Below are 13,773 nucleotides of genomic sequence, written 5' to 3' on the forward strand. Positions count from 1 at the left end.
TATATTATTGATACCTTTTTCAATTTTCGCACTAATAAATACGGCGTGAATAAATTCTGCCGATTATGGACGGTTTTTATCCATCGAGTGTGCACTGTGTGCATAATAGAAGTTCGTACAAAGTTATTTTTGTAAAACAATAATGTATGATAAAGTGATAATTATATCGCGGCTAATGTTGTTAAAATTATCCGTGTGCAAAACGCTGGAGCACAAATGCATCATTTTATTAATGCGCGATTTATTATCATGGTAGAATTTATTAATTAATTTCAGCGTGCGGTTCCAAGATGCGGTGATTATTACGGCAGATTTATACCACACGCAGCGAAATTTTGTAATGCGGGTTTATATATTTGTGACACTCCCTCGATACGCGACCGCGCGTACCCAATAATTCGTTAAAAGTGCATGACACATAAAATCAAATTCATATGTAATTTCACGTTTCTTTTTTTTTCCATTATCATTGAACGAAATTGATTTTGTCTCTACGCTTAAAATATCGTCGCCGCGTATATTACGAGCGTAATGATAATACATCAATGTACACGTCCGACTTCGCGTATAAATGCGCTATACGAGGCGTACAAATGCGCGCAATTCTATGCGCAACTGCGAATAGCTTAAGAGAGAAGATGTATATTCCCGGAAACTTATGCTTAAGATCCGTGTCTCAACATAAAGAAAGCGCGCCGCGTTATATGATGAGACAGGTTGCCGTTGAGACGGGAAAATTCGATATAAGCTGCCGCAGAGTTTACAGTATCGCGCACTCTTCGGACGCACTTTATGAAATTTACACTAACTGCATTACCGTGTCTTCTACGCCCAGCTGAATACAATTTCGCAAGAAATATAAGCTCGGGTGACGTTACACCGTATATCATTTTCGAACTGAAAAATCTTTGTTGCAAATTTATTTCTCCCGCTCGTGCATTATAGAACCGCAATTTATTATTCTTTTAATCATTTCGTACTTTTATGTGAGATGCAGCAAATCTGTATTCCCATAAACACTGCTATGGCTTTCTTGCACTAACTTTTTTATTTTATATACAACATATCTCATGTACAAACATTTTCCATTTCTTGTGTAGACTTGTATAAATTCTATATTTTACGTTGCACGATGTATTTTCGGATTTTAAGTTTTCTCATTTACAGTATTGACGTATAGTTATATTTATCGAGACTTAAAGGGCGCGGGGATCGATCGAATCCATTGGATGAGTTTACGGGACGCTTTTATATCGTGTCGCTCCGAATTCTTTCAGAATAAGTTAATTGGAAAACTTTCTATAGTTTTCTGTTTCGTTTTTTTGTTCTCTCTCAAGACACACGGTTTGCTTGCTACGAAGATTTCCGTAATCCTGAGTCAGCATCTTTGCACTACACGTGTAAGTTAAATGGTTTCTTGTAGAGTCGATTCTGTAACGTCATCAAGAGTAGTTTGCGCCCGCCAGTGCTCGATATTTCAGAGTACGCTATATATAAGCTTGCAAAATGTTACAGCGCATTCCTTATGCATCAACGAGGTGTATACCCCGTGCTACTTTTTAGTCACACACCTAATAGTGTGGAGTGATGTAACGACAGATCGCTAACTTGGCGAACGTGCCTGATATAAAGTGCCCCAAAGTTTTATTTTTTAAGCCTTTAAGCAACGCATCGATTTTTTATGAGTTACACTCGAAAAGAATATATGCAGTGGCAGACCTGATGCAAGAAAAGTCGCCTTTTCTCGTCAGCATTAGCATGCGAAAGAATTGTTTTGCAACATTATTCATAATACATTTCAAATAGTTAAATTTGCTTGATTATTTATGTTTGATTACAGTTACATTTCTTTTCGATATACTATCATCATAAACATATTAAAAGGCATCAAAGTAGGAATTATATTACGATAAGTTTTGAATGGAACAATTTAAATTATTAGAACAATTTTTATTATTTAAGAAACGAAGAAGACGATGTAGAGCAGCAGCGATGTGAATAGCGATGCTATTTTGCACAATTACTGATAAAATTGCAAATAATTTTAATTATGTTTTTTTTTATAATTTATGAATTTAAAATTTGTATACAGTATATAGGTATACTAACTGACGTGATAAGGCAACTAATTTGTACTATCGATGTATTGATCGAGTATTGCGAAAAATAACTCGGATTATTTTGAATATCCAATGCTGAGTGGCGATAATGCTCTTCCTGACTCGACAGGAAACCTCTATCGCGCGGTATTGGAGATCAGTAAATTGTTATCCCCCGTAAATAATCCTCGCGTATAATGTCCATCACGCAAATAAGCAAGTGGCTATCTCTATCTTTCCCGGATAGTATCAATATAAGAGCTGACAGTATCGGAACAAGCACGTACCGCAGAATCACTCTTCTTCGTAGCCACGAATTACTTCGCGGGTGTCATTGGTATTTCTATTGGAATTTCCAACATTGGAGTTTCGCATGACCTTGGTGCGAAGAATGTCCCGAGAGAAGTTTGATATTCAAGGCACGTAATTATCCGAACATTCCTCTCTTCACACCTGAATAATATGTTATTCGCGCAAGCATATTAAAAATCCATAGCATGTGCGGGATATTGAACGGACTACATCTAAAATATTTCTCAAATTTTAATGTCTCTTTAATATCCTTTTAATCTCAATACTCAAGAAGACTTGCATTATAATATAAAGCTTTAGTGTGAAACTTCTTAAATATCAATATTATCATATGTTACACTGTTCAATCAAAAATTATTTCTTTTTTCGAGCACAAGAACGAAAATAATCGTGTCTTATAGTTTTTTGGATACTGAATACGATCCCGTTTACCAAATTGCTCTATCACGTCACAATTTTAAGAACTTTGCAGTTAAAGTTGTAAAAAGGGCTATTTTAGTGTATTTTCACTGATATTGTAATTACGATATCCCATATAGGGTTTTACAATCGGCCCAATACTGGGCCAGTATAACTAATACTGTATTAGTTATACTGGCCCAGTATTGGGCCGATTGTAAAACCCTATATGGGATGAAGTGTGGGGAAGTTTTATTGCAATCAAAATTAAGTATGTTGTTAGGACTTTCAGCCCTTAAAAGGAATTTCTTGTGTCGATTATGGTTAAAAAGATATTGTTAATTAACATTCAACGTCCAAAAAAAAACTACAGGAAACAATTATTCTGGTTCTTGTGCATTTTTTGTTGAACAGTGTTATTAAATCTCTAAATAATTGATATGTTTAATGTTTTAAATTTATATAGGCAGTGTGTGCAATTGAAAATATTCAGGCTATGGAATGCCAAGCATCAAATCTCACGAAATTAGTCGTAGGATTGTAGACGCGCGGCCACAGCTGGTTCGGAAAGCGCGATCGGTACAAAGACGGTTTTACGAGGCGTCGCGTCGCGGAGTTTCACGCTGCCGAAGTATTAGCGGCGAGCTCCGTGCAGACGTAATCTCAGATATTGTCCCGCGCCAGATTGGATTCGGCCGGTCGGAATTGCGGCCTTACCGTGACGGCCACTCGCTAAGGAGAAAAGACGGGACTGTAAAATTATGAAGTGAGATCCCCGCGATTTCTTAAGGGGGGTGAATGGTGGCGGCAACGCCTCAGGCGGCGTCGGTATCGTACGTGCTCGCGAAAGTTGGAGCACGGGTTTGGCTCGTCGTTGCCGTCGTCGTCGAGAGTTACTTGCGTCGGCGCTCGCTTTCAGAGACCGATAGAGTGCACACTCTCTACAGACTTGTTGATGCATATCCTCTCACGGAGGCATTTTCGCGTGCGACATTATGTAACTTTTGAAAGGTCGCGCGTATATTGCGCGCCGGGAATCGATGCCGGAGTAATATGCGTGCGTGGAATACGTCCCGATGTTACGTTTCTATACTTTCTCGCGTAAGTCATCGTTTTCTACGCCTTCAATCCCTCATTTCCCGGAGATACAGCCCGCAACAGTAGGTGATCACGATTCGTTGTATTTTTCATCTAACGCCTGAAAATTGAGCGTGGAAGAGCGATTTCTATACAGCGGAAAAACGTAGTCGGATAACAGCGATAATGTATCGATTGGTATCCGTTTGTGTATTAGGTGATTAAATGCGCAATTATATCAAACTTTAGACGACTTTAAGGAATATTAAATGCTATTGAATTACCTTGATACAGAGCATATCAAAATAACGAGGTAACTAAGAAGAATAATTTGAAGGAAATATTTCCTCTATAAACAGACAAACGTCCCGACGAGAAAAAGTACACAAAAGCTGACGGTAACATTTAAAAGCACATTTTATATTCCACGCCTCGGGAGAATTGTATTGTTTTAAAGTACGAGTTAGATCTGCAAAAGAAATGGCGTGAGAAAGAAGCAAAGGAGGCACGATCGCAAGACAGACGCGCGATATGCGGAGTAGATTTACCGCATCTTGCGCTCAATGGTTATCGATAGCGGCTTGAGTGGCTGCGAAACTTTGTAGCAGCGCGTAAACTTTGCAGCAACGTCGCCATTCGCGTGAATCCGAATGTGACAGTTTTGAATATAGGGTGGAAAGTTCCGCATTGTGCTGCGCGCCGCACACCGCTACTCGTTAACTCTTCTCTCCGTGGCATTTAAAGCGGCCCCTATACTGCATTATCTCGCGAAACAATCGCTACTTTGTTAGTCATCGCATTGTACCGTGGTACATTCAACTTCAAAGGTGCGAATGTGCTTCGTTAGTGTACCGTCAATCGTCGAGATTCTCGTATTCTTATCAGTCGTTTCCGAGGTTGTTTCCCTAGTCGATAAAAAGTTACGGAATAACGTGAATTTCATTATTTCTTAAACACGCATGTTCCTTAAATCAAACATGATTTAACAAAAGTTTGTATAATCTTTGTTGACACGTTTTCTATAAAACAAGCACCACATTTTTAAACTTTCTATTATTTTCTAAAGGGCATGCAGAAATATTCGTAATGTATATTATTTATTATACTTGTTGGCTCCTCATTTCACTAAAAAATTCACATACTATTACAATTACAAATTGCTACCGCAAAGTTCATTATTGCTATTGCTATTGTGAGCATAAGTGTAACTAGAATATGGTAATTGTGATTGCGACTAGGCATTGTCAATGTAATTTGGTATTTATTAATTGCAACCACAACTCTGTTTAATACTAGCGTGATCCATAATTGCCTATATTATTAACGCTGTTGCATTCATCTACAGCACCTATTACACGACGTGTCTCTGAAATACCACGTTGATTATGCGAAACATAAATATATGCCGGAAGTTATATCTAACGTAAAATGTCTCAAAAGTTGAGTAGCCAGGAATAAATGTCTCGAGCACATGAAGTGTTTCCATTAAAAAAAAAAAAGTTACTTATTTGCAGAATACACATATACAAATGTGTTTTTATCCAATTATGTAATAATCATTCTCTTCTTTTTCTTATCGTGATTTATATTTAACATTTTGACTGCCTAACTGGCATTCGACTGGGAGTTTGATATTGGGCTGTGCCATGGGAGACTCAAAATCGAGAAATATGCGGTTATTTATAAAATATGTAGAGTCAGATTACAAAATAAATTATGTCAACAAAATAAATAAATAAATATAAGAAATATATTTTTTATTTTTTACATCAGTAGGTATATATTTGATAGTATAATTTCGAATAGAATAAATAAAACTGTTACTCACAAATCGATAATAATAAATCTTTTCGTAATTGAAACAAATATAAGGAGAAAAATAAAGAAATCAATAATTAGGTTTTAAATAAATATATTAAAGAACGGAAAACATAATACAATAATGACTATAAAATTTCTAATTTTATATTTAAATAAATTAACTTCGTTAAAAATTATTAATAATAAAATATGGAAGATTTGAATATCTTAATAGCAAAGCAGTTTATATTTTCTAATTTGATTAATAAACATTTTGCTGACCCCGTTTTAAATGTTGATAGTAAAAGGTCGATAAAAGAACTTGTAGAATGAAATATAATCTTCTGAAAAAGCAAGTATATGTATAAATAGCTTTGAATTGTCCAGAAAACTAGACAGTAAACTATTGTTTCGATACTCTTTTCGAAAAGAATTCCTGCGCAATGCGACATCGTATACTGATATCTTAAAATTTTTCTATATTGATAAGAACATCGCGTATGTATATAATTTTAATCCATAAAATGTATTTAAAGTTTTATTTTTATTTTTAAACATCTAATTAATTTTGTTTCGTATTAATTCTGAGATATCTATTCAATTATCTAATATTATACGTTATATATTATTAATTACATCAAACATTATTAATTATAATCAAATATTATTAATTATATTAATTATAATAAGCTATTTTATTGGAATTTCATAATTACTACGTGAACACTGCAGAAAATTATTATGTTAGACGTGATATATATAATTGTTTTATCTTTATATTATTCTAGAAGACTACGCGAACAATGTTATACACTGTGCGCTGTTCACTTATAGTATTTGTCACGCGAATACACAGTAATCGATTGTCATCCTTCGCTCGTCGAAAGAAAAAGTATCGTGCGAAATACATAGGTTTTTACGTAAGATGCACATCTGTCATTTCTCGATCTTTTTTCTAGGATGCACACGCGATTCCTTGTGATCCTGGCCTCCCTTTCCCGAGGAGTCTCAGGTGAGCCCGATCCCGGAAGCTGCGAAGGGAGAATGGGCTGCGCGCGGTTGCGGGCGGCTCGTCGATCATCGCTGTAGGTCAGTATAGTCGATCCATCTTTGTAAAGCAACCCTTGTCGATGAGGGTACTGTCACGAACTCCTGTTTATCTCCCACAGGAATACGTATCGTGAATTCCCGCGACAAGGTAAACTCGCATGTTTTTGGCGTAAATTGACAGATTGCAACGCAGACACGTCGATGATATTCTCGCGACGCGTTACGAATCTAATTTGTACAACTGTTCGCCGGCGAGAAACGGATACAGAGATCCGCGAAAATTCCATACGTTTATTCAAAATCTCGCTGTATCAAGTAATGTAAATAAATACGAAAAGAGAGAGTGTGTTTTATCTACACACAAATATTAATATTCTTATTGTATAATATTTTAAATAAATTTTGTAGATATATATATGGGACGTTCCACGTCAAATATATATATATAAAGAATATTTATTATTTTATTGTCAATATAATTATTATATTATATTTAATATTAAGCTCACACTGGTTGCAATCTCTATTCAGTGCGAACAATGCGCTGGATACATGGCGGCAGTAACGACTCGATAACGCGTCCGAGTTTTATCGATGCGAGTCTTTCCAGCTGTCGCGTCTCGTTTTCCGAGAAATTTGTGTCCAATAAATCTGGATTTGCCGAGCATTCTGGCTTCGGGCTATCTCGCCGATACAGCACGGCGAAATTTCCGAGCTAACAGGTATAAGAGACCGCCATCTTGATATTGATCTTGTACCGGTTCCTTGGCATTTCCGGCTTGTTCTGCCGCTCTATGTGATGTTAGAACTATGTTAGCTGTTCTGAATAGGAATTTGGCGCTAACTACAAGTAGTCTCACGATTACGGGTAACAGAGCGTTGCTAATATCGCGTCTCGGGAAAGTCTTACATATAATCAGGATGTGATACGGAACCATGGTTGTATATGCCTGACATCGACTTTGATCTTCAATGGAAGATCACCACGAAGATAACTTTGAATATATATAGTTGCAAAATAAATAATTTACTCTTACGAGAAATCCTTACAAATTGACTCGAGCAATGAAATGACGTATATGATAAAGTTCAAAATAAAACATACTTCTCTTAGAATATTTTTTTGGAGACTACTTTTATTTCTTTTATTTGAGACTTTGATTTATTGAGTAATTTAAAGTTAATTTTGAATAAAGATTTAATTAAATGTCGCTTCTTTTTCAGAATTAAATATTTCTTAAGGAAAAATAAGTTCTGAATTAATAAAAGCATCTATATATAACTAAAGGGGAATGGTCTTGATTTATATTCATCGTGTTATTAAGTATCTATTATCTTATTAATAGCTATAGCTATATCAAAATCTTTTCAAGAAACTTTCTCCTTTATTAATGTAATATCGCACGACGGCGTGAGCCATCGCATTTAGGACAAATTTACAGGTGAAATTTTTTCGATCGCGTTTCATTGTAGCCACGCTAAAGTTAACGTGGTGGAACAGCCTTGGTAAGTGCCGAGAGTTCTAGTTCTTGCTCGTTTACATGCAAATTAGATATATTTCACTCCGAGGTAGATGATATCGAACTCGACACGTTCGTAGCTCGCGTCTGTGACCCAATGTCACGGCCAATATACCGAAACTTTGAAACAACGCGAGACAGATCTGCAGTGCAACGATACGTGCAAAGGTACGATAATTGTTCAGCCAGCAATTTGTATTAAAAAACGTACGTTCTTTTTGTATCTTATCGACATGCTGTCTAAAGATATTAAAAAATCATAATATTAAACGTTAAGCGACACACATGTCGATAATTTTCATCTCGATTATAAATAAAGGCGATTAGATAACGTAACGATTGCGAGATTTCCGTCTTAAGACATTTCATTCTTAGTTACGAGCGAGTTACATCGAAAGGTATCGAGTTTACATTCGATAATACCGCAACCGTTTAAACGCGGAGCCAAGTTGGATGAAACCCACACCATCACTTACATATTATATCGATATTATTGAAGTTTGTAGCGCAAGTAATGGCGTGTCGAGGATGATGTAAATAGCTTTGCAATAATCGGTTGCCACAGGAACCGCTTTGTCACATCGCAACACTTATGTCGATATATTCTCGACTAAACTCGATTTACCGTACGCGCGCTGGTATGTAACCGCTTTATGGCATGCATTACACACTTACGTTCCCTGAAATTCTGTTTATATATACGCCCTGCTAGAAACGCGTTCCGCGGCCCATATCGCATACCACGGACAATCGTTTATCCCTATAGCCTTATTACAATTGTCGCAATATGTTGCGGCGAAGCATAGCGCGCGGTCCGCATGCTTGGCGCGGAGGAATTGTTCCGCAACGCCTGTAATTATTTCGTAAAGTTGCGGAGGAAAGGACCGAAAAAAAGAGGGACAAGAGAAAAGGAGCGCGGTTCTTTGCGTGTATAATTTTATTTCCAAGCGTGCACTTGGCACATTTTACGTTATCTGCATTCATATTTTTTTGGAATGCGGTTTTACTCCCTGCAGATGCACTCAGTCCTGCATTATCGGTAAATTTCTTCGGAGCAAGCCACGTAATCGAATAATTTCGAGGATTTCGTGCCGGTATTAAATTGCATGCCAACTTGCGGCTTTAGCATTGCCTTCCCTCAACATGGCTGGAATCGAATTGCGGAGCTTCGGGCACCACCAAGGACTATTTCATATGATTCTCACCTTCGATGACAAAATCTACCTCGTTTGTTCTCGCGATCCTATGTGGGCAAATCTGATTATTTCGAGCCTCACATTGCGTAATATTCACTTCCACGCGTCAGTACCTATCAAGATTCTGAGAATAATTCGGTTATTCTGGATGCAAGTAAAATATAATAAATTTTGCAGCAAATTACAATAATTTATTTTGTTTTATTGATATATCTAGATCTCTTTGAAGATATAAATAATATTTTCCAAAATGTATAATTATTAATATAAATTGATTAGAATAAATGAAATACGATAAGATACAACTCCATTATATTGTATCTGCCGTTATTTCGATCTTAAGAAGAAGTGATATTAAATTCCGAATAGTGAACGAAGAAATATTGGGAATCACTAATCTCGAAAAGCAATTGGAAAGTTGCGCTACTGCCTCGGGATAAAGAGGAAGTTCACGTTTTTCTAAAAACGTCGTTTTTCTTCCTTTGCAAAATTGGAGAACTGCAACAGAAAACCGTTATACGAGTGCGCCGCTCTTGATTGACCTCAATCGAATATCCGATAGTTTGCTGCTGAGTAGATGCGGAATGCTGTACAATGAGTAGAGAGGCGATCGTGCAGGTGGCAAAACACATTTATACAATATATAGTACGATTTAATTTTATCAATGTTTTACAAATCATTTACTATTGTCTCGAAGTGCATCACAAACTAAAGGTGATTATAACTTTATTTCGCGATTCAGCATGAAAGACATGAACAAATTTTCACATAAAGATTATACATATAAAAATATTCAATTTTAATAGATTTTTATTAACTTGTATTTAATTATATATTAATATAATAATTATGGATTTGCGTCTAATTAAAAAAATAATGAAAATGTCATGACAAGATGCATTGATTTTAGAAACATTTTAATTAAGGAAAATATATTAAGTGGAGCTTTTTAAAAGTATTATATTATATTTAGTAAAATATTTTAAAATGGATTATGTCATCATTCTCACACGTCGTTTCTCATGTCATATTATTATATGTCATATCTTAGAGCGCTCTCCTTCTATAATTATTATACATTATTTTCATTTTTAATTACAGCGAAGAAAGAACGTCTTTCGTCAGTTTATAGAGAATACTGCAATTTTTCGGAATATTTCCCGTGCAGGCGAAATCCGTCGACGTCGCCGTGTCTCACCGAATGGTCTTAATATTTTATGTCAATACTTTTGTTTCTACGAGAGGGAAAAAGCTTGGACAAGCGAGAGCGGACTCGATTCGACACGTTCGCTCACGCGAGTAACTGATAAATCACATTTTACAGCGAACTGTATCGAATCGAGATGGATGTTGACGTGACAGGAGAGGAAAACTAGGGAGGACGAAAGTGGAGAAGTAAGATCGTGCAAAAAGACAGACGTGGGTGTCCGCGATACTTCGCTTTACCCTCGCGACAGAGACGCGTCTCCATAAAGGAGCTTTCACCGTAAGCCGATCTTAATTCACGTTTGTTGCGCAAAGCAGGATAACTGAGACAAAAGAAGTCTAAACGAAAGACTGCCGCGATTTCGTCCCATTCGGAGCAAGCGGGTGCGTAATGATGCCTTTATGTAAACGCAAGGAGACGAGAGCTCGCACCACTCCGAGAAGTAATGAAGCGATGCGGCTCGCGAAAACTTCGCCGTTAGTATTATAGTTTCCGCTCGTTCCCTCGCCGACGTTAAGCACGATAGTGGAACTGCATCGAAATGTCTGATGGTTCTCTTTGACCGCGGCAGAAAGAAGCGTTGTGAAACCGGACCAGAGGGAGAAACTTGTTTCGAGTGCCGGTGGGGTTGTTTGCGAATTCATGAGAGTTTACGTCGGTGTGCGGCGAACGGCCGCGGCTGGTTACAAGTTAAAGGGTTTGTGGGGCTATCTGCTTAAACTATGAAATATTTTAAATGCAAGCCCCCCGGAGTTCTCGCGAATGTCATAACTCGCGCCTTGGCGTAGTTACGGCGTAAGCCGACGTGCCGAAAAATTGCTTTTTTAAGTAGAGAGATGCAAGGGGTTTTTAGAAAGAGAACGTCGGATCGATTAAATTTTCTCAGAGAATTCGGTGCATCCTAAATCACCTCGCAGTCCGCGCATTAGTCTGCACGGAAAGAACGGTTTTGCTGAAGTATCTAAAAATTTAGCTAGATACAGATCTGAAAATAATTTTGTTGCACCTAAGCACTTTTGTGCAACTCGATAGACAAGATCTTATCTATATAAGTAGATCGCTGATGGATTTTCCAAGATTCATCGCGCTAGTCGCGAGAGATGCTCCATTCCGACACATGTGCGATTCGCAAGTGAACGAACGCCTGATGAAGCCGAGGGCCATTTTTCATCAGGGGGGGCGTTCGTGCACCGGGAATTACGTATCCCCGAAGGTGCCGCGAATGTTACACGAGACGCGCGATGTTACCTGCGCGAACAGGTAACGCTCACAAAAGCACTTTGTGTTCCTTAGGTGCCTTAAAAGTTTTCCCATTTCCGTACTGCACACTATCGCGCCCGAGCACTGCGTTGCACCGCGCTGCCGAGAATATGCCGTGCCATTGCTCGCGAACACGTCTGTCAGACGAGCTCGCGAGTGGTTTAGCTCTTGGCCTGGATTGCCTCGGTTTTTCGAGGGGGCGGGATATTCATACAGCGTTCCTGAGAGGAGGCTCGAACCAAATCGCGAAGGCGAAAAAGGGATACGAGAGATGGAGGACCGGGGGAATGGCGGGGAAAGGGAAGCGAACGGGATCAAAGAGTGGTACGTGCGGTGAGAGGAATCATGTCGAGTAAATATGTCGTCAAATTCTCCTAGATTTTGCTCCTGCCCAACCGCATGCAATAGTAGCCTTTCGAGATTTTTCATTTCCAGCGATAGGAGTAAAATTTATGACTGGTCAAATAGAAATTCTTGCGGAATCTAAAAGAGAAATTATTTGCGCAATAATATATATAGCAGATTCCTAGAGACGACCTACATTACTACTGTTTAAAGATTTTATTTCTGCCGAATTTACTAACGTACAAACGATGGGATCACAAACGACACCAATTAAATCTCGAAATATAATAAATATCGAAAATAAACCTCCAATTCTTTCTTAAAATTATGTACTCCTTCATAATAAACGCATATCTTTCTCTTACTTATTTTTATAAAAACATTCGTATACTTATTGTTTTATTATATTCTTCAGTCTTTTCTACAATAATAAGAAAAGATGCAGAAATAAATACCTAGATCTATATAAAAATAATGACACTGAAGAAGGCCACAGTAATGGCCGAAACGTTTGTTGATTATCTGTATTGTTCAGAATATATTATAGTAGCACAAATATCTCGCTAGTTCTTTCTTCCTTCTGTTTTTTTTTTTTTAGAGAGAGCAAGAGTGGAGAGATTTGATAAAATCAACTTTGATTGGAATGTAGAGTTGCTTTGCGCGATTTATAATATCTTTGATCAAAGCAATAAGATCAAAGTAGTAGAAGAACTTGCTTGTCTCGTTGAGCAACGCGCAAGATTGCGTTATACTCGAATGTCACAAACGATATCCGAGACGGATTTAATAAAATCATCTCGCGCCGCGAGAGCGAGAAAGATGAAGGGATGGAAAGAAAACTTGTTACTGCAGCCGTCAAGCTGTATATGGAAGAAAATGTTTTGTAGAAATACGAGGGTGCGATGGTGGCATACCCGGCGATGATGAAATGTTTCCTTTATAAGACTTAAACGCCTTATTCTTATGATGGATGCAAGCGAAACAAATTCAAGATATAATTTGTTTCGTAGAAATGCCTGGAACGTACTGCGGTATTCTCATTAAATATTTTCCGTCCGTATCGTGTAATAGTCATTGTGTTTTCGAAGAACGTAATGTGTATTTAAGGTCTCATTGAAGTGTATTAAGGTTCCATTGATTCAGTAATGCATTCATTATCACGATCTTTCATCATTTGACTTGACAGTTAATTTCAATCACGATCTTTCATCATTAATCAACAGTAAATTTCAAACTTAAATAATAGCCCTATTTCGAAACACATTGTGGAATAATATTATTTAACCAGTTATACTATTTTAAACTATTTTTTGTCAGATTTATAAAAAAAATGTTTTGTAGGTACATAGAAAGCTTTAAGCTTTTTTTGAAACAAACCTATTGAATAACTGGTATGCATACCTAATAAGTCAGATTCATATTTCCGAATTCATATTTACATCTTGGATATACATCAAATTCTAATTCGCGTTTTGTATAAATTTAATAAAGTATTTTTGCATAAAAA

General features: G+C 37.2%; 1 long non-coding RNA gene across 1 annotated transcript in view; it reads left to right on the forward strand.

Annotated features, from left to right (window-relative positions):
• Positions 1-13,773, forward strand: part of LOC139776783 (uncharacterized) — a 201,921-nt gene that overhangs the window by 82,026 nt on the left and 106,122 nt on the right. Inside the window, exon 3 of the long non-coding RNA XR_011719175.1 lies at positions 6,647-6,776. This is a non-coding gene — a long non-coding RNA (uncharacterized lncRNA). The remainder of the gene's footprint in view (positions 1-6,646; positions 6,777-13,773) is intronic.

Source organism: Temnothorax nylanderi, unplaced genomic scaffold, assembly GCF_030848795.1.
Source record: "Temnothorax nylanderi isolate EJ_2023f unplaced genomic scaffold, tnyl_v1.0 TNYL_tig0128_pilon, whole genome shotgun sequence".
In the NCBI taxonomy this organism is placed as follows: domain Eukaryota; kingdom Metazoa; phylum Arthropoda; class Insecta; order Hymenoptera; family Formicidae; genus Temnothorax; species Temnothorax nylanderi.